We start from the raw sequence: 25,821 nt of genomic DNA, 5'->3' as shown, positions 1-25,821 counted from the left end.
ATCTGCCTCTGTCCTTCTGCCCTCTGCCCCTCTGCCCCCCTGCCCCTCTTCCCTCTGCCCCTCTGCCTCCATTCCCTTCTGCCCCTGCCCCTCTGCCCCCTGCCCATCTGCCCCCTGCCCCTGCCCCTCTGCCCCTCTGTCCCCTGCCCCTGCTTCCTGAATGCTGGCGCTAAAGTCATGTGCCAGCACATCTGGCTTTGAGTTTGTCACCCCTTAACTTCAGTGACTACCTGGGAATTAGAAGGGAAAGGCTATGATAAAGTGGCTCAATGTCAAAATCAGCACTGACCCAATTTAGCACCCCAGCCCTTGGGTCTTGGCAGCTCCTACTCCCTCCTCTCTTCCCCTACTTGGCTCTTTTGCACACCAGCAAGGAAGCCCTGCCCAGCACATGCTAGCAGATGTTTCTTCCATTGTGCGCCTCTTTGGTAGCATCCTTCCACACATGGGCCCCTCTGCATCCTACAGTAGCCCCTTGTTCCCTCTGGCTACTCTTTGACAGCACAGCCCTGCCTGCTGGTCCCTGAAGCCCCAGCACTTTCCCAGTGCCTGTCCCACACGTGATGCTCCAGAGGCATTGTTCTAGCATGAGGTAAGGCCTACCCTAACCACACTCTCAACCAAGCCTCATCTCTCTACTGCTCCTCTTACCACTACTAACAATACTGTTACTCTAGATCTTGGGTGCGGCGGGGCTGCTCCTAATATTCCAAAGTATATGGCTGCTTAAGTCTATTCTGTAAAATGGCATAGTATGTGCATGCACCCTCCTGCGTATCATCAATGGTTGACTTATAAGGCCTGGCAGGACAGAAGTGCTACACAAGTACTTGTACCTTGTTATTTAAAGAATGACCAGAAAAAAAAATCTGTACGTGTGCCACACAGGCACGGGTATTTGTTGTTTTTGTTTTTTGGAGACTCTCCCAGGCTGACTCAGAACCTCACTACATAGCCCAAACTGACCTCAAACTCCTGATCCCCCTGCCTCTACCTGTCAAGTACTAGGATCACGCCAAGCTTGGTTTACGAGGAGCTGGGGACTGAGCCCAGAGCTCTGTACATGCTAGAGAAGCACGCCACCAACTGAGCCACGTTTCCAGCTCCCAAGCTCTTGGCCAAAGCCTGTGGCTGCAAGCTGACGAGCTCTGTCTTGCCCACAGCTATAAACCTGAGAACAAGGCCAGTCAAGCCACCATGGCCATGTCACGCCTGCCTGGAGAAGACCCACACAGAGAGAACAGAGTGATCGTGCCTGAACCAAAAAGTGCCCCTGTGTTGTGTGAGGCTGCTCACACCCTTTCCACATCAGTCAGTTTTTATTCTGATTTCTGATGCCAACAGTCCCTGGCCTTGGATGACATACAGGCCCTCTGAAAGAGAATAAAAGCTTATCCTACCACTAAGCTCTAGAATGCTGTAGTGAGCAAGCATCCAGCAGCTGAAGGCTCCGCTCCTCCACCTGCACGCATCACTTTTCCTTTGTACTTTCTCGTAAGTGAGTTGACCTGAGACAAAATGACAGCAAGTTATCTTTTCACACCATTGAATCACTGAGCAAGCTGACAGGCCCTTTATGTGACACTTAGTCACCAAAAAGCACACTGTGGTAAGGAAAAAGGTGTTTGCAGATGGGATGTCACTCCAGCCAGTCTGCACTTCAGAGTGACTGACTGAAACGGCAGAATGTGAAGTGTCTGCTAACACTCACTCATTCTGAGAAGGCCATGTGCTTCTCAGCGTTCCAGTACATAAGCCAGGGGCCATGGCACATGCCTGTAATCCCAGCACTCTGCGAGGCAGAGGCAGGTGGATTGCTATGAGTTCAAGGCCAGCCTGGTCTCCATAGTGAATACCAGGACAATCACAGCTACACAGAGAATTCCTGTCTCGAAAAACAAGAAGAAGGAAGGAAGGAAGGAAGGAAGGAAGGAAGGAAGGAAGAGAAAGAAAGTTCTGGTACATGCTCCTGACCTGTACTGCAAAACACTGAACATGGCAAGTTCTTGATTCACTCATACCATGGCAGTGAAAACTCAAGAACAGTGGTGGGGAGAGTTGAAAGTCATGGATAAAGGAGTTCTGGGTGAACTCTACTGCCAAAGAAAAAAACCCTGTGGTTCAAACAAGTCAGCTCAAACAGGCACGGCTTGGGCTGCTCTACAGCTCCCAGATGCCAGCCCACTTCAGTCAAAAAGACCACACTTGTAAACTGCAGTGAGTGGTTCACAGTGCTAACGCACCAGGCCAGAGGGAAACATCAGAGTTAAACTGCCACTGGGCTGGGGAGAGGATCCGGCGATAATGTGATTGTCACCAAGCATGAGGGTGGAGTTCACATTCCCTGGGACCCACATAAATGAGAAATCCAAGTGGCGTGGCTGGCTGTGTCTAGCACCGAGGAGGCAGAGACAGAAGACCCCAATGGCTTCTTCCTACACTGTCACAGTCAGTGAGCAACATTTAGCAAGAGTCTGTGCCATATTAAATAAGTGAAGAAAAATCAAGGATGATACCCATTATCAACTCTAGGCCTCACACATGTGCATGTGTACACATACATATGTCCACACATGGGGGCATGCAGGCACACCAATACATGCATGCAAGAAAATAACCAACTGAGAAAATCACTGAAGCTCTACCTATTTAAGCATGCCCTCTGAGTCCTGCTGTGTAACAATTCACTCCTGTATGGGTTTGCTTTCTACTGTTCCTGCAGCCTTTTTCCCTTTTATTTATTTGTTTGTTTAGTTATTTATTTATGTGTATGGGTGTTCTGTCTGTGCGCCATGTGTGTGCAGTACCCAGAGGCTAGAGGAGGCATCAGGTACCCTGCAACCGGAGTTACAGACAGTTATGAACATGTGAGTGCTGGAAACCAAACCTGGATCCTCTGAAAGAGCAGCCAAGTGCTCTTAAGCACCAAGCCCTGTCCTCAGCCGAGGCCTCAGCAACTCCGTTCCTTAGCTCTCCCTCCACAGCCCGCCCTCAGCCTCACTACACTCTTTTACACCCACATTCCTCCCTGCCTCAGAGTCTTTACGTACAGCCCTCCTAGGGTCTGGAACGGTGTCCCTTTCCCACATCTTGGGAGAACTGGCTCCTAAATCTTCTGGTGTCCGTTCTCCTGCCACCACAGTGTCGAATCCACACCACACCCAGAAGTGCTCTTCTAACTGTGTGGGTCCCAGCTCGGCATCCTCAGCGGCATTCCACTTGGACAGGACAATCTGGGCACAGAATGAAGGACTCAAGGATCTGGCTTCTTCTCTGTCAAGCCCCTTCCTGTCAATCAACAAGCCGCCCTTCCACACTCCTAGAAAAGTCTCCTCCTAGCCGGAAGACCTGAGTCTGGATCCCAGCAACTTCAAGAAGATGAACAAGTGTGGTCCTGGGAACTCACTGGTGAGCTAGCCAAAACACTGCGCTTTGTGTCCACTGAGACACAGTCTCGTGACAGTGACTCAGAGAGCAACAGAGGAAGACACCAGATGACCAACTCTGACCTCACACACGAAAATAAAGAAATAAATAAGGCCGTCTCCACCTTTCCAACTAGTGAACCCTCACCACTTTTTTAAAGGAAACTCAAGGGCCTCCCCAATAAGCTGGCACCAGCCCTGGACTCTCCATCTACCATCAGAACCAACACATGACCAGCACGCTCCTCCACCCTCCAGGACCCGCAGGGCCGGGACCGTCTTTTTTCATCATTGCTGCCGCTGCCCAGCTCAGAGACCAGCACAGCAGGCACCAACAGTGCTTGCACGCAGGGCTCCTATCATGCACCATCAGCCACTATTCAAAGGACTCAGCCTAAAGCCGACAAAACAATTGAGGCCAAGCGCTAGGGAGCTTTGGGGCTAGTCCAGGTAGTAGACGGCCTATGGGCCAACTCCGGCCCACTGTCTTTTGTTTTCACTGACCTTATCCACGTATGAATTTACCTATTATAAACCTCTCTCCCACCCCTCTCCATATACCAAGCTTTAGTAATGCACAGACGAGCTTATTCACTGATGTACTGTCTGCAGCTGCCTTCTCACTACGACAGCTTCAGTGGCCATGACAGAGACCGTATGCTCTATACACCAGAAGTAGTTACTCTCTAGCCTTTCACAGAAGATGCATACCAACCTCTGGTATCTCAGGAGAGTCACAATGCCCTGGACAAATCCAGAGAGCCAAGCCAAGGATAGGAACATTTCAGACAGTCAAAAGGCTATCAAGAAAGCAAGGCATGGTGCCAGGGTGAAGTGGAAGAGTGGACCAAAGAGACATTTCAGAGGCAATGACATCTGGGCACCCTGGAAAGGAGCCAGCTGTGCCAGGATCTGGGGGACAGCATTCAGGAGGGAGGCGATTAAATGAAAAGCATGCAGTTGGAGGAGGCTGGCATTCAGTCACAGTCCAGCAGAAAGCAGATGGCACCCAGGGGACTGCTGAGAGAGGAACAAGAAGAGCAAGGACAGTGGGGCTGGCAATGTGGAAAGCCCAAGGCCTGCAGGGCTGAGGGGAGCAGTGGGCACTGGGCCTAGCATGGCACAGGCAGCCATGCATTTAGTAAGATGTGGACATTGGGGGAGGGGGAGTAGGAGCCACTGAGAGATGGGGCAGTGGGCCCCCGAAGATCCCAAGAGCTCGCTGGCCAGGGACCCTAACTTAGAGGAATAAGGTGATAGAAGAAGACACCTGAAGTCTTCCTCTGGGCATCATCGAGCACAGGCCCATACCCCAAAACTTAAAGAAAGTATCAACTCATTCAGTACAAACTTCAGCATTATCTCTTCAAGAGGGATGCTCAATCCAAGACATCTGATGCCAAAGCCTTGAGAACGAAGTGGCAAGGGCTTGCCAAAGCCTCTAGTGCTGCTCAGCACTCAGCGCTCTGGTGGGCAGGAATTGGTTCGTGCCTCTGCTCAGACAAGTGGCCAAAAACACAGTGCACTGAGCCACTGTCGCTGAAAGGATGGCGCGGAACCCAGCCAACTCCTGGAAGGACTCATCGGCTGCCTGCGCCTGGAATGGGGGATTAAGCCGAGGGATTAGCTTGGCTAGGAGTCTCACACACCTGTGTAGATGCCAGCCATTGCTGGGAGCCACGGAAGCCCTCAGTTAGACTGGTGTCCCCAGCAGGGGTCACTTGGAACCTTCACTCAAGCTAATTACTAAGTTAGCAAGCAGCAGCTGACCAACACTTACGGCTGCTCACTCAAGAGCTGCCCCGGGTAGGATGTGTGCTGCAAATCTCATTCTCCAGCACTCCCAGAGGAGGAGCAACTTGAGTCCACAGGCAAAGGACATGCCCCTTCCAAGTCAGAATCAATTCTACATGACACTATGCACAGGGTGCGGAGTGTCACAAATCAGCTCAGAACCCATTCCATCTTCTCCCCTTGTCCTCAGCTTGGTAATGACACCCAAGTTCACGCAGCAGGTGACTCCAGTACACACTGCATTCTCTCAGTGCTGCTCTACCTCACTCCCACAGCAAGTACACAGCTAGGCATGCTGTCCATATTTGAGAGGCGTCTGCAGGGCTAACAAGGGACATGAAGATGCTCCAGCAGTACAACTGGGTGGCCACATCTCTGGCAAAGGACAAGCATTCTAAGACAGGTGCTCACTCAATCCACTGGAGGAGGCTACTCCAGCGCATCTGAGAACTCACTTTTAGCACAGCCAGACAGAGCAGCACAACAGGCACTACCATATCCAGCCTGGGTTGCTGGAAAATGACGAGGATGAGGCCCCAGGGGCACACGGCCCAGGGGGCACCATGACAGTCAGAGGACAGTCTCCCAGAGTTGGTCCCCTCAGCTTTTGGAGATGCTTCTGGTGACCCAGCTTATTCAGCAAGCAGTTTTACCCACTAAACCGTTTCATCAACTTTCTTTTTCTTTTCTATTTTTCATCTTTTCTTTTTTAATTTTCTTATTTTTTGAGGCAAAGTCTCCCACGGAGCCCAGAGTGTGTCAGTACACCCACTTGCTAGCCGGTCCCAGGGCCCCTCCTGTCTCTGCCTCTCAGCTCCACTACAGATGTGCTACTGCATCCAGGTTTCTCTGTGGATATGGGGATCACACTTGGCTCCTTGTGCTCACACAGCAAGCACTCTGCCACTGTCCTATCTCCCCCATCCACGTCTGTGGCTTTTCTAATGATAATCTCAGTGCCATGAGAAGGGGGCTTGTCCGTCACGGAGGCGGCCTTCTCCTCCACCTGCCAATCATGTCCTGGGCTCACCTCGTCCCTGTCTCTCAGGACACATCCCCTGGCTCTTCACTGGAGCTGTTCCCCTAGTGTAGACTGAGCTGTATATCCATGCACAGATAGCCACGAAATTACCCTGTTACAAATCGTTGAACCAAATACATTCCCTCCTGAGATGCAGTTTCCCCTTCTGATTAGCACAGTGCAACAAGCCAGGATCATCCAGAGCAGAGAAAGCGTATTGAGAGTGGACAGCAACAGGATCAGGACTAGGAAGACTGCAGCGCATGGTGTGCAGCCCAGAGACCCCATGTGGTAAGGAGTGGGCAGGAGGCAGGCAAGCCTCACTCAAGCCACACGCATCCATCCCCTATGCTCATGGCAGGCACTAGGTTCACGCCCTGGTGATGAAGAAATGGAGACCAGGATCTCACCGATATTTCTTTAACCAGACACATAGGACATAAAGTTAGCTATAAAGCACAGCAAGTGTTGCTGCCATGGTTAGAACCTGAAGGGTCTCCACAGCCTTGTTCCCAGCTGCCGGAGCACATCAGGATCCGACTCTGCTCTGCTTGGGGACTCAGTGGGGACTGGGAAGCCAGTTCCCATTTCAGAAGGGTGGGTGAGCTAACGCTAACAAAGCCACCCAGACTTGGAAAATCTCTTTTCATCCTCAAAAGTACATGTGGAAGGTTTTCCCTCCCTTTGTGGGCAATTATACGGTAAGTCTGCTGCCAAATTTTCTCCAAAAAGAAGAAGAAAAAGCTCAATTCTGGCACTTTTTGGATTATTATAGGGGAAGCAGGGAAGGAGGGACCTCCAATTATTTATGTCAAAATCTGCAAAAATAAAGAGACTTTTACATCTAATTGTTGGTGACACTTTACTAGAATGTTCTCTAATAAGACCTCTCCCAGCAGCTCAAGCTTCCAGCAGGAGGAAGCCGCTGCCATCGCTCAAAGCTGAGGTGGGCAGGAGGACAGGGCTGCAACACACCAGACAAATTGCCTTCTGTTCGTCTCCAATTCAGAGACCAACCATTTGTCTTCCTGTCACACTGCCTGGCTACATGAAACCACATTTTTTTAAACAAAAAATTTAAAGCTACATTTAAAAGTTCATTGCAAAGACTGAGAGGGAAGGGCAACCCACAAGAGGGAGCCTTGGGACTGACTGTGCCACCAGAGGAAGGAGACCGCGGGAACCCAAGGGGAGCTACAAAGGAGGTGCAGGGCTGTGTACTATGAGACCAGAGCCCACTGTGCCCCTGAAGTGAAGGGAGCAGCCTCGTCCAAAGTCTCACTGTCCTTCACTGAAAACAGCCCCAGCAGAGCCAGGAGGAGAAAAGAAAAAGGCCACGGTAACAGACAGAACCACAGAGCACCCAAGGCATGCCGGTGGCCATGAAGAGCAGGTGCCAGGGGACTGTGGGGCACAATCAGCAGACAGACCCACACTCAGTCACTGGGGCAGAACCTTGTTCATAACACAGCCTGCAGCCCTCCCGTGACCTGAGGAAACAGCAGCCCTAGCTCACCGCCACTGCAGCTAACTGAGCCAGCATATGTAGAAGAGTCCTAGAGCACAGAAGACAAAAAATTAATATAAAAACACATGTGCACACACGCACACTCACACATACACACACTCACATGCACATGTTCACACACACACACTTATATACACACATGCACACTCACGCACATGCACATACACTCATGCACACGCTTGCACATGCACACAACCAGTATTAAAGTAAATCTCAGAGCTGGAGAGACGGCTCAACCTTTAAGAGCTTACCACCCTTGCAGAGGGGCTCAAGCCCAATACCCAGAACAGGCTTCAGGTAGCACAACTCCAGCTTCAGAGGCTCCAGCACCCTCTTCCGCCCTCCACAGGCAACTGTACTCACGTGTATACACACATAATTTTAAAAAATAAACAAAGTCTGAAGTAAATCTTATGCGTTCTAAATCACTGAAGCTAAAATATGTACGAGCGACACTCACCTCAACCTATTACAGCTACCAAACAGTTGTGGCCGACACAGTCAGACTTCTGTATGGAGAACATGCTGTGGGGAGGAGCTGGGAGAAGCCCGACTGGCCCTGAAGTTCAGAGAAGGAAAGCCACGAACACAAGGCTGCACTGCTAGGAAACGGTAGCGAGTCAAAGGGATCCATTTTCTTCTCCAAATAGGCAGGGGGAAACCTTGACATGACTATACCTACAAGCCTCATCTTCCTGGTTTGTAACAAGCTCTTGGTCAAAGTGCACATGTGAGATCAGGAAAAGGAAGAATTAAAAAAAATGAAGAATCTCTCACATGACTGTCTAACATGCATCCAAGAGTTTGCTTCAATTACATCTAAATTTCATCAAAGCTGTTGTGGCTGGCAGGGCCACTCGTGTTAGTAACTAGTCCCTCCACAGGTGCTTGAGACACTGTGAACAAAAAGTTAAGCAGCAACCTGGTGTGGTGGCTGTAATCCCAGTGAGTTGGAGGCCAGCCTGGACAGGTAAGGCTACAAAGAGAAACAAAAAAAGAAAAAGAAAGAAAGAAAGAAAGGAAGAAGGAAGGAAGGAAGAAAGAGACAAAAGAAAAAGAAAGAAAAGAAAAAGCCAAGCAGCAAGAAGAAATATAAGTGTGGGGGGTTAGGGAAATGTACCTCCATGGAAGAGAACTTGCCTGGCGTGTACAGGCCCTGGTTTCAATACCCAGCACTCTCCAATTAAATTTAAAATAAAAAATAAGATAGTAATCAAGTAGCTGAAAGAAAAGTCACCATGGCCTAGGTGACACTCCTCTGAAAGCCAAGGTCGCAGGCGCAGGCTGCGTCTTCATCCCCACCTTCCCGGCAGCTAAACATTCTCTCTTATGTGGCAGGGTAATTCCCCCTTCAGATAAAGGATCAAGACAAATTAGCCTCAATCTACACAAATTAACCCAAATCACAGGCTCCGACCCAGCCAGTGACCCAGAAACAGCTACTTCTTCACTCCTCGGGGCCCCCAGGCATTGTGACCATCACAGCTATTACAAAGTACATGACTATGGCAGGCTATCTGAAGATGTGCTCACCAAGCAAAACTTCGCTCATCAGCCACCATTTGGGCCATAACATCATGTCACAGGGCCTGTGTTTCTAAGACCCAATGCTTCACAGCCCTAATTAGCAAAGGGGCAAGGCCCCTATGGGTGCATGCTGGGGCACCAGTGAGGACCTGGATAAGTCTGGCCTTTTATCTCCAGCCCTGTGCAAATTCACCCCCATCTTAATTATCCACCCTTAACACAGGCAACAAATCTTCTGGAGAGACAGCCTAGTGCACGAACCACCCATGACTAGAGGCAGGAGTAAGACTGTTGGTTCCACCCCTAGCCTCTGGGATGCTTCAATCCCGCCTAAAGACAGGATCCTCCTGTCACCCTTCCCTTAGCCTCGCTTCCTTCCATTCCGGACAAGAAATGTGTAGAGGAAGACCTGCTCTCCAGTCAGATGGAGCACTGCTCTACCTCCTTGAAAGCCTTTGCTAGTCCCACAGACCCAGATCTCACCATGGCGTAGATAGGAAAGTACCCATGGAGCTCGTGTGCGGAAGGCTTGGCTCCTGGTGTAATGTCTGTGGCTTTCTGACATGACTGGAGCCTGAAGACTCTGCCCTGGTCGGTTACTGATTCCTTTATAGATTCATAACCTGGTGGCATTAATAGGGCGTGGGGTGGAAGCCAGGAGGCAGAGGCTGGTTACTGGGGACATGGCCCTAAAGATTGTATCTTGTACCCACCTTCTGTGGGCTCTCTGCTTTCTAACACTCCAAGGACGGTGCTGCCTCACCACAGACCCCAAAGCAACAGAGCATCACCATGGACAAAACTTCTGAAACCAGGAGCCAAGACAGACCTCCTTCCTTACTTTCTCCAGCGTCTGTCACAGCTGACTAACACACACTCGGTTCCTCACAAGGACCTCTGGAACTGTCCCTTCCTAACTTCCCAGATCCACCCTGAGCCCTAGCACTGTGTGCCACAGTCATAGAAGCTACTTGCTGGTGGCCTCTTCTTTTGTGTCTCTCTCCTTGTCACAGACTGTCCTATCTGCCTGGAACGTTCTCCTTGCACCCTGAAGCCACTCTTGAACTAAGGTAGTGGTAAAGACTCGTGGGTGATTTAACACCCCTTTGCCATCCCCAAATTCACTGGAGGCTTTTACAGCCCAGCAAGTCACTTTCTGTGACACCCCATACCCCAAGTCAATTATGGCCTTGGAGCTGGGCATTCAGTGAGGTTCGGTTTGCAGCTTCCCAGGAAGAAGCATCCAAAGATGGGTTCTTCTGCCTCAAATAAAACACGCCTTGAGGGCGTTAGTGGTAGAGCCAAGTCTAGTGTGTCAGTGCCTCGGCTGCACTTACGCAAACTGGTGAATGCGAACTTCGCAGCACACAAAGTCTGCATAAACCCAGAACCACTAGACCTGACAGTTGTCTCGCTTTAAACCACATGGCTGCTGTGGCCAAAAATATCTCCCCTCTGCCAAGCTTCCTGTTGCTCACTCTTTGGCTCCAAAATAACAAGAAGCGGCTTGGCAGTGATGTCATACTGCCACTGTCACTGCCTGCAGGGCACTCGCATGCTGACTATATTTAAGACCCAGGCTTCATGTCGGTGACACGGAAATTGCCACCCTGTGAGCTGAACTGTACTGGAAAGATTTGAGGAACTGTTTTCTGTGAATAAGCAGGTTGCACATGCAGCCTTCCCCCAAGGCAGAGGAAGGGCCAAGTGGTCAGCAGCCAGAAGCTCCTGCTCTTCCTTCTCACGGTTGCCATAGCAGCAGCATCTCTCCTGCTCCGGCCACCTTTTCAGGGCTCTGTTATCTCTCCAGGCTGCTCTGTAATTTCAGCTCTGTCCTCTAGGCCTTCCCTGCCTCCCATTAGGAAAGGCAGCCGATAGAGCTAATGAACAGTGACCAAGTTTTCCTCCCCAGTACATAATTAGCGTAACCTGTTAATGAAGGCTGGCTCATATCTCTTGGTTCCAGTGATTTTATCTCCTCCTGCTTCTGGGCTTTGGTGTGGGGAAGACACATTTCAGATACAGCTCTCCCACCGCTGCTGGAACAGCTGCAGACTTCTCCTGTCCTAATGAACTGCCTAGACTGTGGGGCAGCTTTCGTGGGGAACACCTGCACTAACAGCTCTGCCGTGTACCAATGTAACGCGAGCACATGCTTCCAAAAGCAGACACGCACACAAGTACAACTTGCTGCTTGGTCCCCAGAATTCCAGTTTCTCAACAATGCCTGAGCCTAAGAAAAATTTTAAGAAGCAACAAACAGGCAAGCAAACATCCCATGGCTTCCGCCACTGCCCAGGACTGTGTGAGCAATGCCTAAGGCACTCCTGCCCTGTCCCTCCCACCCCGTGTCTTGTCCATCATTTCCACATGGGGAAATGCCTGGAAAGCCCCCACACGAGGGCCTCACTGCTCCTTTTGTCTGAGAAAAAAGTTGCACATTTTTCAGTTCAGGAGGCGATGCTTGTGTGTTTGGCCTCTCCACCCTCCTCTCTCAGAGCAAACCTCACCCATCTCCACCTTCTAAGACACAAGAGCAGGAGCCAAGCAGAGGCGAACCAGGCAGACCAGCACAGGCCTTAGTAAGTGGGTCCTCCTACCTCTCCTGGAGCTAAGAAAGGCATGTTATTCCACTACAACCTTCGCTCCTGAGACTACATGCAGAGAAGAAACAGAGGCACAGAGAGGTACAACACAAGGACCTTAGCTGTCACCTACTCTCTCACAAACGTGGGAGTAGACTCAGCACTCACATGGCTGGAAAGTACTACAAACACTGTGACATGCCACACAACTTTAGAAATGGCAATAGTTCGTTCACATGGTGCTGTGCGAGTACAGAGAAGACCTCTTTATTGCAAAGGGATTGTATTAACTTGCTTTGTATTACTGCAACAAAACACTAAAGTGACCTTACTTTATAAAATAAAAATGTCTATTTACCTCACAGTTTCAGAGGGCCAAGGTTAAGGAACGGCCCCATTGACTAAATGACTGGCATCTGGTGATAGCCTTGTGTCAAATGGTGTCACAATCACTATCTCTGTAGCCCTTGTGTTTAGTAGCTTTTAGGGTTTGGGGTTTTCTTTTCTTTTCTTTTAAAAATGATTTTTTTCTTTCTCGACAAGGTCTTTCTCTGTGTAGCCTGGCTGTCCTGGACTCGCTTTGTAGATCAGGCTGGCCTCAAACTCACATCAACCCTCCTGTCTCTGCCTCCCTGCGTGCTGGGATTGGTGTGTGTGTGTGTGTGTGTGTGTGTGTGTGTGTGTGTGTGTGTGTGTGTGTGTGTGTGTGTGTGTGTAGGCTGGAAGATCCCTGGAGCTGGCGTAAGAAGTGGCTGTGAGCAGCCCAGTGTGTGTGCTGGGAACAGAACTCCAGCCTTCTGCAAGAACAGCAAATGCTTTCAATCATGCAGCTATTCCATCCCATTTGGGTTCTGTTTTGTCTTTTGTTTGGCGGTGTTTGTTTGTTTGTTTGTTTGTTTGTTTTGAGAGAGGCTCTTGCTGCATAAGCCAGGGTGGTTTAAACCTACTCTATAGCTCAGGCTGGCCTAGAATTTGCTACAATTACAGATATGCATTGCCTGGCTAGGAAATGATATCTTAAAGCATGCAAGTCAGCAGTTCAGGGGTAGCTTCCTGATACCTGTGTCAGGAGAGATGGAGGCAGGAGGGAGTCTCCACAAAGCTACCTTAGCCCTCTTCAGGGGCAGCCCCTCACTAAGGCAGAGACCTCCCAGCAAGCCCCTCCAAGGTTCCACATCATCTCCCGTCACTACCATGCTGGGGACCCAGTTTCCTGTATATGACCCCTTAAAGGAAAAAATCCACCTAGATTATAGCACAACTCACAAATTTTATACATGCTCAGACCTACTATCACTGGAATTCTACTCTAGGAGTCAAGCTAAAAAATATTTTTGGAAAAAAATTAATAAAGGAATGGCTTTATGAAAAAACAGTATGTTTATGGTATATTGTAAGAGCTTAGGAGGGAGTAACAGCATGACAAACAAGGGTGTGTCCAAGCACAGCGCCCCCATGTGGCCACGGCACTGTGCACAGTGACTGGTGCTGATGCTGACTGAGAAGCAAGGCTGACTTCCTTCAAAGCTTCTGTCTACTACTGAATCAGATTCTGTAAAATGAGTATGTACCTAAAATTAATTGGCATAAAATGTCTCATAAACAATAATTTCTAATTTATAGTTGTATGTATGTGTGTGAACACACGTGTGCCATGGTGCACTGTTGAGGTCAGAGGACAACATGTGGGAGTTTGCTCTGTCCTTCCTCCATGTGAAACCCAGGGGTTAAGTTCAGGGCTCCAGCCTCAACAGCAAGCTCCTTTACCCACTGAGCCATCTGCTAAAAGTAAAAGCACTAGCAGAGACTGTACCCAAGTGCCTGTCTTTAGAAATCTTCTGTACGGACTATCAGTCATATATGGTTTATATGCTGGGGCTTGGGGAGGGGGCTACTTAAACATGATCTGAAATCTGCATAGAAACAGAAAAAATATAAAATACACGACACAAATTGCAACAGACAACTAATGGTGATAAACCTAAGTTTTACAAAATGGACTTAACTGAGTAAGAATGAAGAGAACGGCCGTGTCGGGGCCGCGGGATCTGCGCCTCCTCCATTGGGGTTGTTCTGTGGTTTCACAGTTGAAAGGTAATTTTTTTAAAGCACAGAAATAAGATCTTTCTCAAGAAACGTCACTTGGCCAGAGGCAGCAGAACTCTGCTCTAGCCAAGCATGGTGCACACACCTATAATCCTAGCACTGGGGAATTAAGGCAGGAGGATTAGCATCCAAGAGCAGACCAGGCCTTATAGTAAGAACCTGCCTTAAAAAGAATTCCACCACAGAAGAGCATGCGATTCCGCGCTGAGTGAGCAGAGTGTGAGCCGGCACAGCTCAGGTTCACATACAGGTCAGGAAACAAAAGTGTCATCCCTCAAGTCGTTTATAGCTCACCTGAAAATAAAATCTTATGCAAAAATAAAAATACCAACACTCCCAAAAGAAACGAACAATAACCAACTGACTCTCCATTGTGTCCTGGAATGGGGGCCAGTGACTGTCCCCTGGAGGTCGCCAGCCTCAGCACCCCCTGGAGAACCTCAGAAGTGCCCACCATCAGCTCAACACGCAGCAGCAGAATGAGACACTTCTCCATGCCCAGGTCCTGGCAGCACGCTAAGACCTGGGTCCCAGCTGTCAGGTTCAGCTACAGGCTGCAGTCCCCTGTGCAGTCTGGGTCTCAGCTCCAGAGTGTAGCTTAATTAGTCTGGAAGGCCGCCTGGACCTGTGCAGCCGGGGCGGGGCAGCATGCTTAGCTCCTCAACCCAGACAATCCTATATTAGAACGTTAGTTATAGCTCAGCAACATCAAGCTAGGTGAGCTCCAGAGATGGACTGTAGCCTTGAGGTGGAGGGATAACTACTTTCATGGTGCCAGCTCTGGCTAAGGGCATCTGCAGGGGCCTCTGGCTGGCATGTCTCAGCACCAGCTCTTACATAAGATCTACAAGGATGAGGCCATTCTACCCGGGCTTTCCAGAGGGGAAGCTTTAGGCACAAAGTGGCCACCTCAGATCCCGCATCCACAGGGGCCAGACGCTCCTGTGTGAGTAAGTGTTACCTTACACGGGTGCCTGAGGTCCCTCGCTCTACACTCCCATCTCAGCTTGAGCTGACAATTACAATGACTTGGAATCCTGGTACTTGGGAGTCTGAAGCAAGGGGATTCTGAGTGTAGGACCAGTCTAGACGATACACTGAGTTAAAGAACGGCCTGGGCTATCTGCCAAGATTCTGTCTAAAAACAAAAAAACCAAAACCAAAACCAAAGACTACACTGAAATGAAACAAAACTAAGCTCACACCCACACCTGCCCTACATCATGCCACACTTCCACCTAGGCATGGCTAAGTGCACTGGAACACAGAAACACTCAGCCAAAACATTAAAGTCCGCTTATGAGCCTGCCCGCCCCGCCCTGCCCCTGTTCAAGTCATGCACCTAGGTTAGAATCCAACAGTGTTCTGGTTATTTCTAATTGATAAAGCTTAACACATAGCAGTGGATCTGTGAAGAGTAAACAAATGAGCAAGGCTAACCAGCCATTCTTGAAGAGCTCTGGGAGCACCAGGCTGCAGGAGAGCAGTCTCCCCTAAGGCATCTTGCCCCTGCCTGATACTCAACCCAGCACAAGTCCCAACTTGTAAGCGGCTTTCCCTGCTCTCAGCTGCAAGTCCTTAAAGACCTGGCTGCTGCTGCTGCTGCTAAGCATGGAGCAAAGATGGAGAAAGGCAGGACTCTCTGCTCATCAAGCCACACTGTAGCTCAGATCAGGTGGGGTGCCGGGCAAGAGGGCACATAAGCTTACGTCCTGCAGTGTTTTTGCAGATGGTCCTGAGGAAAATGAGTAAGGGAAAGGGCTTCGGCAGAGGTCCTCCTGCGGACAGTGCTGCCCCTGCAGGTGCGGCTTACAGGCATGCCTGGCATCACAGTGGAGCCAGCATGTAGAGTAAGCTGAAGATGCCATGCCTCCTGGGAGGCTGAGGGGGTCTACAGTGTTGGGTCAGCCTCCTATGCCGTCTGTAAAAGACTGGGGTATAAGCTGAGCCTGGAACCTCATCTCACAGATGCTGAGGGGCCCATTCTCCTCTGGGGCCTGCTGCCCTCTGCCTTTTCACTGCATGTCTGCTATAAACACCCTCTGGTCCTCCCTAAGTGCAACCCTGTGCAGCAGAGGTGCTGGATGGGGTCACTCCTTCCTAGCACTATCCTGGCCAGTGTAGAACAGAATCTGCTTCCTATTCTAAATGCTTCTCGTTCATTTCTTTCATATAAACTATAAACTGGCTGCCTAAATCATGCATGTTATATGTATGTTATATAAGCTTAACACATAGCAGCAGACTTTAGGTGTCACTAAGTACGTTTACAAAAAAGGAACAGCAAGTCTGCTAGCATGAAGTCCAAAGATGGCAAAACAGATGGCTGACAAGGTCACTAGAGGTCAAGGTTTGTGAGACACAAGCCACCGACGCCAACAAGAGAGAAGACAGTCCAGTGTGTCAGACTCCTGTCAGAGTCCTCCGTCAGGGTCCACTGAGGGCCGCCGGCCGCACACACCATGTTCAGCCTGTGGCACCTAAAGAACCTAAATGTGATGGAGAGGAAGCAAGTGGGGGTCTACAGTCACCGCTGCCGCCTCCTCCAGCCACACTCACCCCTGCAGTCAGGCAAGGGCAAGGCGCCACCTCCTGGATGCGGGGAGCATGTGAGCCAAGCCTGCGAGCAAGAGTAATGCCTGCTGCTGGGTGACAGAAGGTTAAACCTGATAATGAAGGCAACTGCTACCTGGACACTCCACTGCCCTTCTTTAGGGTGGGCTTCTGCCATCCGTGCATAATGGCTCTCACTAGCTAAAGCTGAAATGGAAGGTTGAGGGATTTTCAGAAAGCCCCACTTCCCAAAAGATGACCAGGATAGTCTTGGGCCAAGTAACAAGCAAGTCTAAAAAGTTCCCTAGGACTGAACTGTGACTACAGAAGAGCCCAGATGGTATTCCTCAGTGACATTTGGGCCAAATGACCACTAGCTCCACAGCCAGTTCCCCCCCTCACCTAACCGATTTCACTGAGCACCTACTTTGCACCAGGCGAGCATAAGAGCATGAGACCAGGTGAACACAAGAGCACTGCTCTGCCCTCAGGGAGCCTTTGGCCTAAGTTTGAGGACTTCATGACAGCATGCCATTACTGCCTGCAGGATCTGTGTTCCGCAACACGGTGCCTGAGCATGAACACCAGGATGGATCTTACCAGGATAGGTAAGCCCAGCCTTCTATACTGAGTGTTCTTAAAGTGACAAGAAACAGAAAACCCAACTCCAACTCACTTCAAAAGCAATAGGGACTCATCCACCCTCGTTACAAGGAGGTCTAGAGAGGTCCTCAAGAGTAAGTTGACCCAGCACCCTCAGTGTATCCTGAGACCTAGCTCTCGCACCCACCTCTCTCCAATCCCAGCTGCTGCAAACCCCTCACCCTAAGGCTGTCTTTCCCCATAAGAACACGATGGCCAAGGCAGCTGTGGCCATCACACGCCCACAGCAAGTTACCCAGAGGCGACAGCCATCCAATGGGCAAAGGACGGTTTCCCTCCAACGCTCTGCCATGTCTCCATGGCAGAATTTCTGAAAAAGGTCCAGTTCCCTGAAGCAATCATGCGGGAAAGAGATGGGACTACCTTGACTGGATTAGACATGTTGAGCCTGAGCTGGCGCCTGGAAGACATCAGTTCTGCCCCCCAACAAAAGGGTGGAGAGTGACTGATGTCACTCCTGTGAGTGTGTGTCCAGAGAACTGACTTGGAGAGTCCACTTGAGGAGGGCACCATCCCAAGGGCTGGGTGCCCAAAGAGAAGAAGAGGGAGAGGAGACACAGAGGCCAGCACAAGCATTCTCCAGTCTCTACCTCCTGGCTCACCGGGCAGTGAGCTGCTGTGCCCCACCACACAACTCTGGCCACAGTGGACTGAACTCTGAAACCAGGAGTCAAAATCTTAGGTTGCTTTGGCCAGGTATGTGGTCAGTGCCACAAGCAGCAAATACGGCACAGTAAAAACTAAGCCTTCTGCCGCTCCCAGGTTTCTTTTGTTTTGCAGAACAGACCTCAGCTATTCTGCCTCAGCATCTTTGTTGTGTTTCTTAGGACAGGGCCTCACTATGTAGCCTCAGTGGCCTCAACTATGAGTGCTGGGATTCCGAGACCCCACCAGCACACTTGGCCAGAGCACGCTTCTTTTACAAAACAGAACTGGTCAGTGAAAGAGAGCACAGAAGAATGAGACATTTTCTAAACTCAGTAAATGCTTCCATCTTAGTTTCTGTCTTTGAAGGTAAGTGTTTGGTGTTGAACCCATGGACTTAACACACAGCTAAGCAGCTTGTGCCACTCCCTAGCTCTGACACTGGCATCTTGGCCTTAGGGCATTATCTCAAGCAGCTGCTACTACTTCAGCAGCAGCAAAGTCTTGGGCATGCCTGCCTTCACTTCCGATTTCCATGGCAGACATTGCTAATCAATAACAGCAATCTTTTCCACTTAGTCCAGATAGAATACAGAATCCTTAACCAGGTCCCAGGATCTGGATCTTCCTGTCAGAGTAAGTGTTCAAACTGAAAAGATGGCGATGAAGGACCCTTAGTTCCAAGGCAAGGAACCTATTCCAGGACAGGCTCAGAATTCGGGCCTTCACAAGTCTGAACATTTGCCTCATGATAAAACACAATCAGTCTTATGTGAAAACTAAAGAAACACACTGTCCTGCACCCAGAGAGCAGTGTCTATAGTTCTCCAATGATCAATGGAAAAAGGCAGGGCTTGAGCCTTCAGAGGAAGTGAGATTTTAGAGCTTTCCCTGAGAGCCAAAATCTCCTGAGCGGGACTTCGACGTCTTCCTTTTCACCCTTATCCCACCAGCTTCAGCCCCTACCACTAGACAGGAGAGGAAGAAGAACAGAGAAGAGCAAGGGAAACAGAGATCTCACAATCTAATGCTTTTTTTTCTTGTTTCTTCCTTGAGCAAAACTACTAACAAACTACAACCAACCTCCATGTATAACCAATAACCACACACCCCACCTCTCAGGGCCCTAGCATTAATACCCTCTGAAAAATACCCAGAGTTCCAAACCTCATACAATCTCAGAAACTGTCTGCAGCTGGCAAAACCACGCCTGTGCTAGAGCAGAGGCAAATCACAGTCAGCTACTGCGCGAAGCAGCCCAATAGCCTCACACCTGGGATTAAAATGAAAGCATAATCTTATAATATTTCTATGGATTTTTTAAAAGAAAACAAATTTCCAGAATTCTCACTATACCCCGAGGTCCCTGGTCTGTCCTTCCTGTACATGCCGACGCCCTCTAAGCGGTGCCAAGGGGCCCTCGCTCTCACAAGCGAACACCATCGTGAAGATCTCACTGGCCAGCAACTGAACGAGAGCACTAAACAAGAGAATAGACACTGGCCAGGCAGGGCTGGAAAAGCAACACCCAGGGAAGCTGGTGGCCAAATAAAGGTGTGTCAAGGGCTCCAAGATGCTCTGGACAAAGAATGGACCCCAAAACTCAGGTCAGCCCCAGAATCCAGAACTATCCACAGCCAAGCACCAACCAAGAAGAAAGGAGGTTCAATATGCAGGGCCATGTAGAGCCGAGAATTGTGCCAGATGCTGAGAGACAGCACCATTACACCCAGATGCAAACCCACAGGCTGACAGGAGCCCAGCTCGGGAAGGGGTGAAGGAGAACCTGAGCTCAGCTCCATTTCTGTGGCTGCGATGTAAGGAGTCTCACTCAGACTCCTGCCCCCACGCCTTCCCCACGTGATGGACTGTAAAACTGTGGGCCACATAAACCCTTCCTCCCTCAAGGTGCTCATCGGATACTTGGTCACAGCAATGACAAAGTCACCTGAGAGAAGCATTAAGTCACACCTCCCAATAATGCCAGTCAGGAAAGAAACCTCCAGGCACACTGTGGCTGCAGACACCTGGTGGGGCTATTGTTCATGGCCGTCTACTCCTGAGGACGAACGGTGAGGCCCTGCTAGCAGATGCCGCCTATGTTCTGTGTGGAAAGCCTGGGGGAGGACCACAAGGGAGTTCACAAAGGTGAAGGTCATGGAGAGAGCTGCTGAGCTCCTCAGAGCACCCAGGTGAGACAACAGCACCTCGAGACAGTGACTCATTCTTACATCTCCAGCGATAGCAACAGGTCTGGCAGGTTTTGTCTGCCAAAGAACGCCAGCTTGGGAACAAATCTGAGACGTTATAAGCGAAGTGACAGACTCAGGAGCAGAGTCCCCTGCATTGAGTGCGTCTCAGCTGAGGGGCAGACACAGCGGGGGTTGGGGGGGGGTGTTACTGCCTTAACATGAGGAGGACAGGACTCGGACAATGTCGTGTGCCACCCCCATTAAGCTCCTGGAAGGGGAAGAACTGGAGCTGGGTGCGGGCTTGGGGAAGCCTGCGCACTACTAACTTCCTTTCCTCCTTAGACCGCAGAAGCGCACAGAGAGAGAAAATACTAACAGGACGGAAGCAGGTCCCTAGAGGAGACAGGAAGCAGCTCTCCAAACAGTGCTGTAGAAACAATCCTCAGTGTTTGTCTTCCAGAATGCTTGCCCACACCTTGGCAGGTTAACTGTCAAGGGGACAGATGTACTTAAGCCCAGAAAAAACACGACTCAGTCTGCCCCTAACATTCAAACATGAACCCTTAGAACATAACAGGAGGAAACCAGCTGCAATCTGGATAAAGTAACAAAGAGCACCAGATGAAAGGCTGGACTCAGCGGCTCGGATGCCACCTACAGGGAGAGCTGGCTCCCCTCTCTCTCCATTGTGTGTTGCTACCCTGGGTGAGAATCCGCCCTTACAGGAACAGAGATCCATCAACGCGCAGGTTAGCTTCCCTCGTGTCAGTCAGGAACACACATCAGCCTGGCCACACACCCTTCCTAGACCCCATCAAGGTGCCCAAGGGATAAAGCAGCTGTGTGAACCTTGCACGGAGAGCCTGGGAGATGAAGAGGCACAGGGAAGACCGTGCAGTGTAAGGGTGTTGCGGCATGGGCTGGTGCTTTGTCTTTAACTAATTGCTTGCGCCCCACCCCCCAGATTCTTACTGTTCTATGAACAAATCCTCAAGTACAACAAAATAACACTGTGTGACCTGCCTCCAAAGTGTCCCTGATGGGAACAAGTATCTACGCCTGGGCAGGGAAGAAGTGAGCTGGGGTTCGAGGGCTCAGAGGTCAGGAGGATCACAGGGAGAGACAGGAGAGGAGAGGAGAAGAGGAGGCAGAGCTGCCATGGGTTAGCATGAACAAATAGCACGCGGCCAGGAGGAGCCTGCTCTGAGGCCCGATGATGGAGGAAAGCAGGCTAGCTGAGAAACGTGTGCAAGGGTTTATGGGATATTGGGTGGGAAGTAGCCCAGCTAGGAATTATTATAGCAACTGGCATGGGATGTGGGGCTGGGAAGTAAAAGATAGCTTAGGGGGATAGTTTCTGCCCAGCCCCAGAGCTTAAGGCATATTAAAAATCTAACAGGTGTCTATATCTTTTATTGATATGGTAGTGGGCTAAATAATAGCAATAATAGCCGCCATAATAATAACTAGATGGTTAAAAACCCATTTTCTACAACATGAGGATCTAACTGGCTGGGTCATAGATATCCCAGTATCTGATTAAATCTCTATTCAGGGTGTTCAAGAAGGTATTTCCTAGAAAGTTAGCATCTAAATTAGTGGACCGGGCAAACCACTGAGCCCTTCCCAGGACAACCAGGCTTCATCCTTCCACTGAGGCCTCCAAACAAAGCAAAGGAACCAGGGGAAGGCCGATGTTCTCTCTGCCTGACTGCTGGGTGGTCCTCTGCTGCCCTTGGGCTCCTCGCTGTCAGCCTGGACAGAGCAGCAGGCCCCTGGCCTTCAGAACACGCCGCTGACTCTCCCAGGCCTCCACTTGCAGACTGGATTAGGAAATTCCAAGGCACCCAGGTCATATGAAGCAACACCTCAGGACACGTGGCTTTCCAGTTGGCTCTGCTGCTCAGGAGGGCGGGCCCTGTGGCCTCCAGGTAATCTGAAGCCTGTTCACAGTGACAGGCAGGCTTTGAGGTGGACTCCACTGACCCTGGCTCTCAGCGCCATTCCCCCCATACTGCCAGGGCTACTTTGTGTAACCTCAGAACACAGCATGCTCTCCAAGGTGACAGAAACCTCAAGGCCTCCACCTGAGGCACCTGCCACACTGTGAACAGCCTACAGAAGCCTTCTGGTTAGGAACCCAAGGCCTCTGTTGGCAGCCAGACAGGCACATGCGGGACAGCAGGCCCCTAGTCCCAGTCAAGGCTTCAAGCACACCACCTCTGGCCAGCAACTCAGCCTCTACTTCCTGAAAGGCTCTCGTCCATCCCCAGACTCCTAGCTCACAGAAATCATGGGAAATTCTGAACACTTGCTGTTTCAGGAGACAAAGTGGAGAGATGATTTGTCACATTGTGATAACACAATGAGCAGAAACAGAAAATGCTCCCAGAGTGACCCAATGACCTTGGCCCTATCTCCCTAAAGTCATGTGTGTGAAACTCAGTCCCTGACACAGCAATGCTGAGAGATAGCTATGGGGGACTGACCAGGGGCTGCACAGATGGCTTAGCAGTTCAATTGCTCTTGCAAAGGACCCAAGTTCAGGTCCCAGCACCCATGTGGAGGCTTACAACTTCCAGGAACCCCAGTTTTAGGGATCCAACACCCTCTTCTGGCTTCCACAGGAACAAGAAATACACTTGCAGCACAGACATACACAACAAAATATTCAGATGCATAAAAACTTGAGTAATTTTTTAAAAGCACTGATGAGGTAGGTCACAGGGCTCTGTCCTCATCCACGGTTTACATGAAACGTGTATAAAAGCAGATCAGCCGCCTCTTCCTTCACACTCTCTGTCATGCTCTGACATGCCAGAAGGCCCTTGGCAAGGACAGGCCTTCAACCATAGCCTTCCAGCTTCTAGAACATGGAGGCAGTCGTTTCTGCGTGTTCTGCCCCATGAGATCAGAGACTAAAACACTTCCTTAAAAGGGACCGCTCGTGTAAATTTAGACTTCTCTCCTTTAACATCTGTGTCCCAGCTGGAAGCAAGTCAATCAATTATTTAGAGAGCTGTGACTTCCACAGCCTTAACTGCACCTGATTATAATGCCACTCATCAGGAGTGAATGGCAGCCAGGCCACAACAGATCTGCACAAGTTACATGCCCTTGGTCTTTGTTGAGCCATAGCAGATGATGAAAGTCCTTAGTTACTTTTAAGCAAAAGGAATAATCGAATGCTAAATGTGCTCAGTATATTTCAGCTAGCAGAACACGCGTTCACACACACGGGTCTGGGTGGTCTGACACAGCCTAGCTGTTCACTCTTTCTGCCTTGTTGCTATTAGAATATTACCTTTGATGAGTGATGGTAGCTAACATGTATTACCTATGTAGAACGTGTATTTACTGAACTAGCAAAAATAGTCTCTCGTGGTCTCTGTTTATCCGTGTTATAATTCATTGGGGTTTTCTTTTCCCCAGTTTACAACTAAGAAAGCTGAAGGAGAGGTTTAAAAACTCACCCAAGATCACATAACTAGCCAGGAACAAGACCACACCCTTAAGTCCATTGCCAACACCTGTATCCTAAGCCACTAACCCATCGTGCCTCCTCACCTGGGGAGTGGGGGTCGGTTAGAAGAGGGGGGCCCAGCACATGCATGAGCCTCAGCCTATGACAGTCACTGCCCCAGTGTGACTGTGTCACGCAGCCCTTCCAGTCCCCAGGTGACAACTGCTTGAGTACACCCATTTGCCTGGCAACATGGACAGCTGTTCACGTGCTTTCTGCAGCTCTCTCTTTTTGGAATACGGTGGGAACTGGACAAGGGCTAGCTTCCCTGAGCAGAAGCCCCCTCCCTGCCCTATGCTTAATCAGCTTGCAGTCAACTTCCCTGGGAGCTAGACCAGGGGCTCACTTCCCTGAGATCCAAACAAAAGCTCACTATATCAGATTAGGGCCAGCTTCCGCTTACCCAATTGTGTGGGGGACCCGCAGTGTAACAGCTACAGCAGATGAAATGTCTAGCTAGGAGTCCCCTGCAGCATGACTCAGAGCTCCTCTGCCCTCTACCTTATCAGTTAAGGCCAACTTCCCCTAAGCCCCTTACCCAATTACGTGATGCCAAGGCTGGGAAAGTCCCACTTGCGGTTTCTGCCTTTAAAAACCTTGTATTCGAAGGAGTCAAGGCTGCTCACTTTCCTCAGCCTATGGAGAACGGACAGCCCTTGCTCTGGAGCAAGAGCAATAAAAAAGACCCTGTGTACTTTGCATCTGACTGGTCTCTGGTAGTCTGTGAAGTTTCGTGACTTGGGCATTAAAATACTTGTCTGTTTGACAGATGACCTGCAAACTGCCAACATCCACACTCCTTACAGAGCACCTCACGCACAGGTAGGAGGGCTTCGTACTACAAAACTGTGGCTTCTCTAGCCACGTGCAGGATAAAAGTTCCCCTAGGATTACCACAGCTAAAAAGCACTCAGTAAAAAACATGCATAGCAGCTTGTCAGGTATCCCAAGACCCCACAGCCTTCCTCCTCTGCCTGCATCAGTGGGTAACACCATCCTCTTCAGCACAGACGAGGAAGCACACGCTGGCTGAAGCTAAGCAAGTCACCCAGAAACACAAGTTCCAGGGATGGAGGCTAACCTGACTCCTAACACAAGCCAGCAGCAAAAGGGACAAGAGCCCTGCCTGCCCGGTGTTCAGAGCCCGTGTCACGAAGACTTAAGGGCCAACATTACACCACAGGGCTGACCAGTGAGGTCAGGTGAGGTGGGAGGCCAGGCGAGGAAACGTGCAGGAGGAACCAATCACTCTGCTGAGTGCATCTCACCTGGCTCTCATGCCCTGGAGCGGTGGTTCTCCGCCTTCCTAACGCTGCGACCCTTTACTACAGTTCCTCTTGTTGTGGTGACCCCCAGCCATTAAGTTATTTTCATTGCTACTTCATAACTGTAATTTTACCCCTGTTATGAATCATAATGCTAATATCTGTGTTTTCCAGTGATCTTAGGCCATCCCTGTGAAAGAACTACTCCTCCTCTCAAAGGGGTCGTGCCCCACAGGTTGAGAACCCACTGCCCTAGAAACAACACATCAAGATGCAAAGGAGAGAGATTCAAGGAATGGAATGTGGATAGGAGGCCAGGTGACTGTGCTGATTACAGGCGGGTGAAAGGTCACTAGCACGCAGCACCACAGCCTCTGGACATGCTTCTCCCTGGCTTTATTAAAAAGCAGCTTCAAAGAACCACCTATGTTACAGATTTCAGATGGCAGGGTCCTCAGGCGTGGCCACGCTTAGGGAGTTATAGAGCCTTTGGCATACACAGCCTGGAAAGCAGAAGCAGGCCGTGAGGATGGCAACCGCTTCCGGTGCTTCCTGTCGGCTGCAGTGAAGTGAGCAGGCACATTTCCATCCTACAACCATGCCTTCTCTGAAAGATGAACTGAAATAGTCTGAAACCATGAGACAAAATCAGCCATCCCTCCCTAAGTGTCTTCCCTCAGGTACTTTGTCACAGCAAAGGGACACGTAGCTAACACAGCGAGAAGCAGCTTAGATCACCTCAAACAGGAAAAACTGAAACAACCTAAATGCTAGATTCACCAATTAGTGTAGCCAACATCATATGCCACATTACCTCAACGAAATACCACACACAGATCTACAGAAAACAGCTAACCCCAGAACTGCTTTTGCAGGGAAAAATGGAGGAAGGAGGTAAAATAAAAAGTGATGGGGTACCAACAATAAGCCCAGTAGATAAAAGTATGTCCACAGGAGAACAAACTGAGTAAAAAACTGGATTTTTTCATAAGAG

The 25,821-nt window shown here is 50.0% G+C and overlaps 1 protein-coding gene across 6 annotated transcripts in view; it reads right to left on the bottom strand.

Annotated features, from left to right (window-relative positions):
- SNX29 (sorting nexin 29) overlaps positions 1–25,821 on the bottom strand; it is a 401,127-nt gene that overhangs the window by 265,961 nt on the left and 109,345 nt on the right. The window lies entirely within an intron of this gene.

The sequence above is a fragment of the Acomys minous genome (genome assembly GCF_964271855.1).
Source record: "Acomys minous genome assembly, chromosome: 16".
In the NCBI taxonomy this organism is placed as follows: Eukaryota; Metazoa; Chordata; class Mammalia; order Rodentia; family Muridae; genus Acomys; species Acomys minous.
Note: the sequence above shows the minus strand (reverse complement) of the source record. Positions and strands in the feature narration are given on the sequence as shown.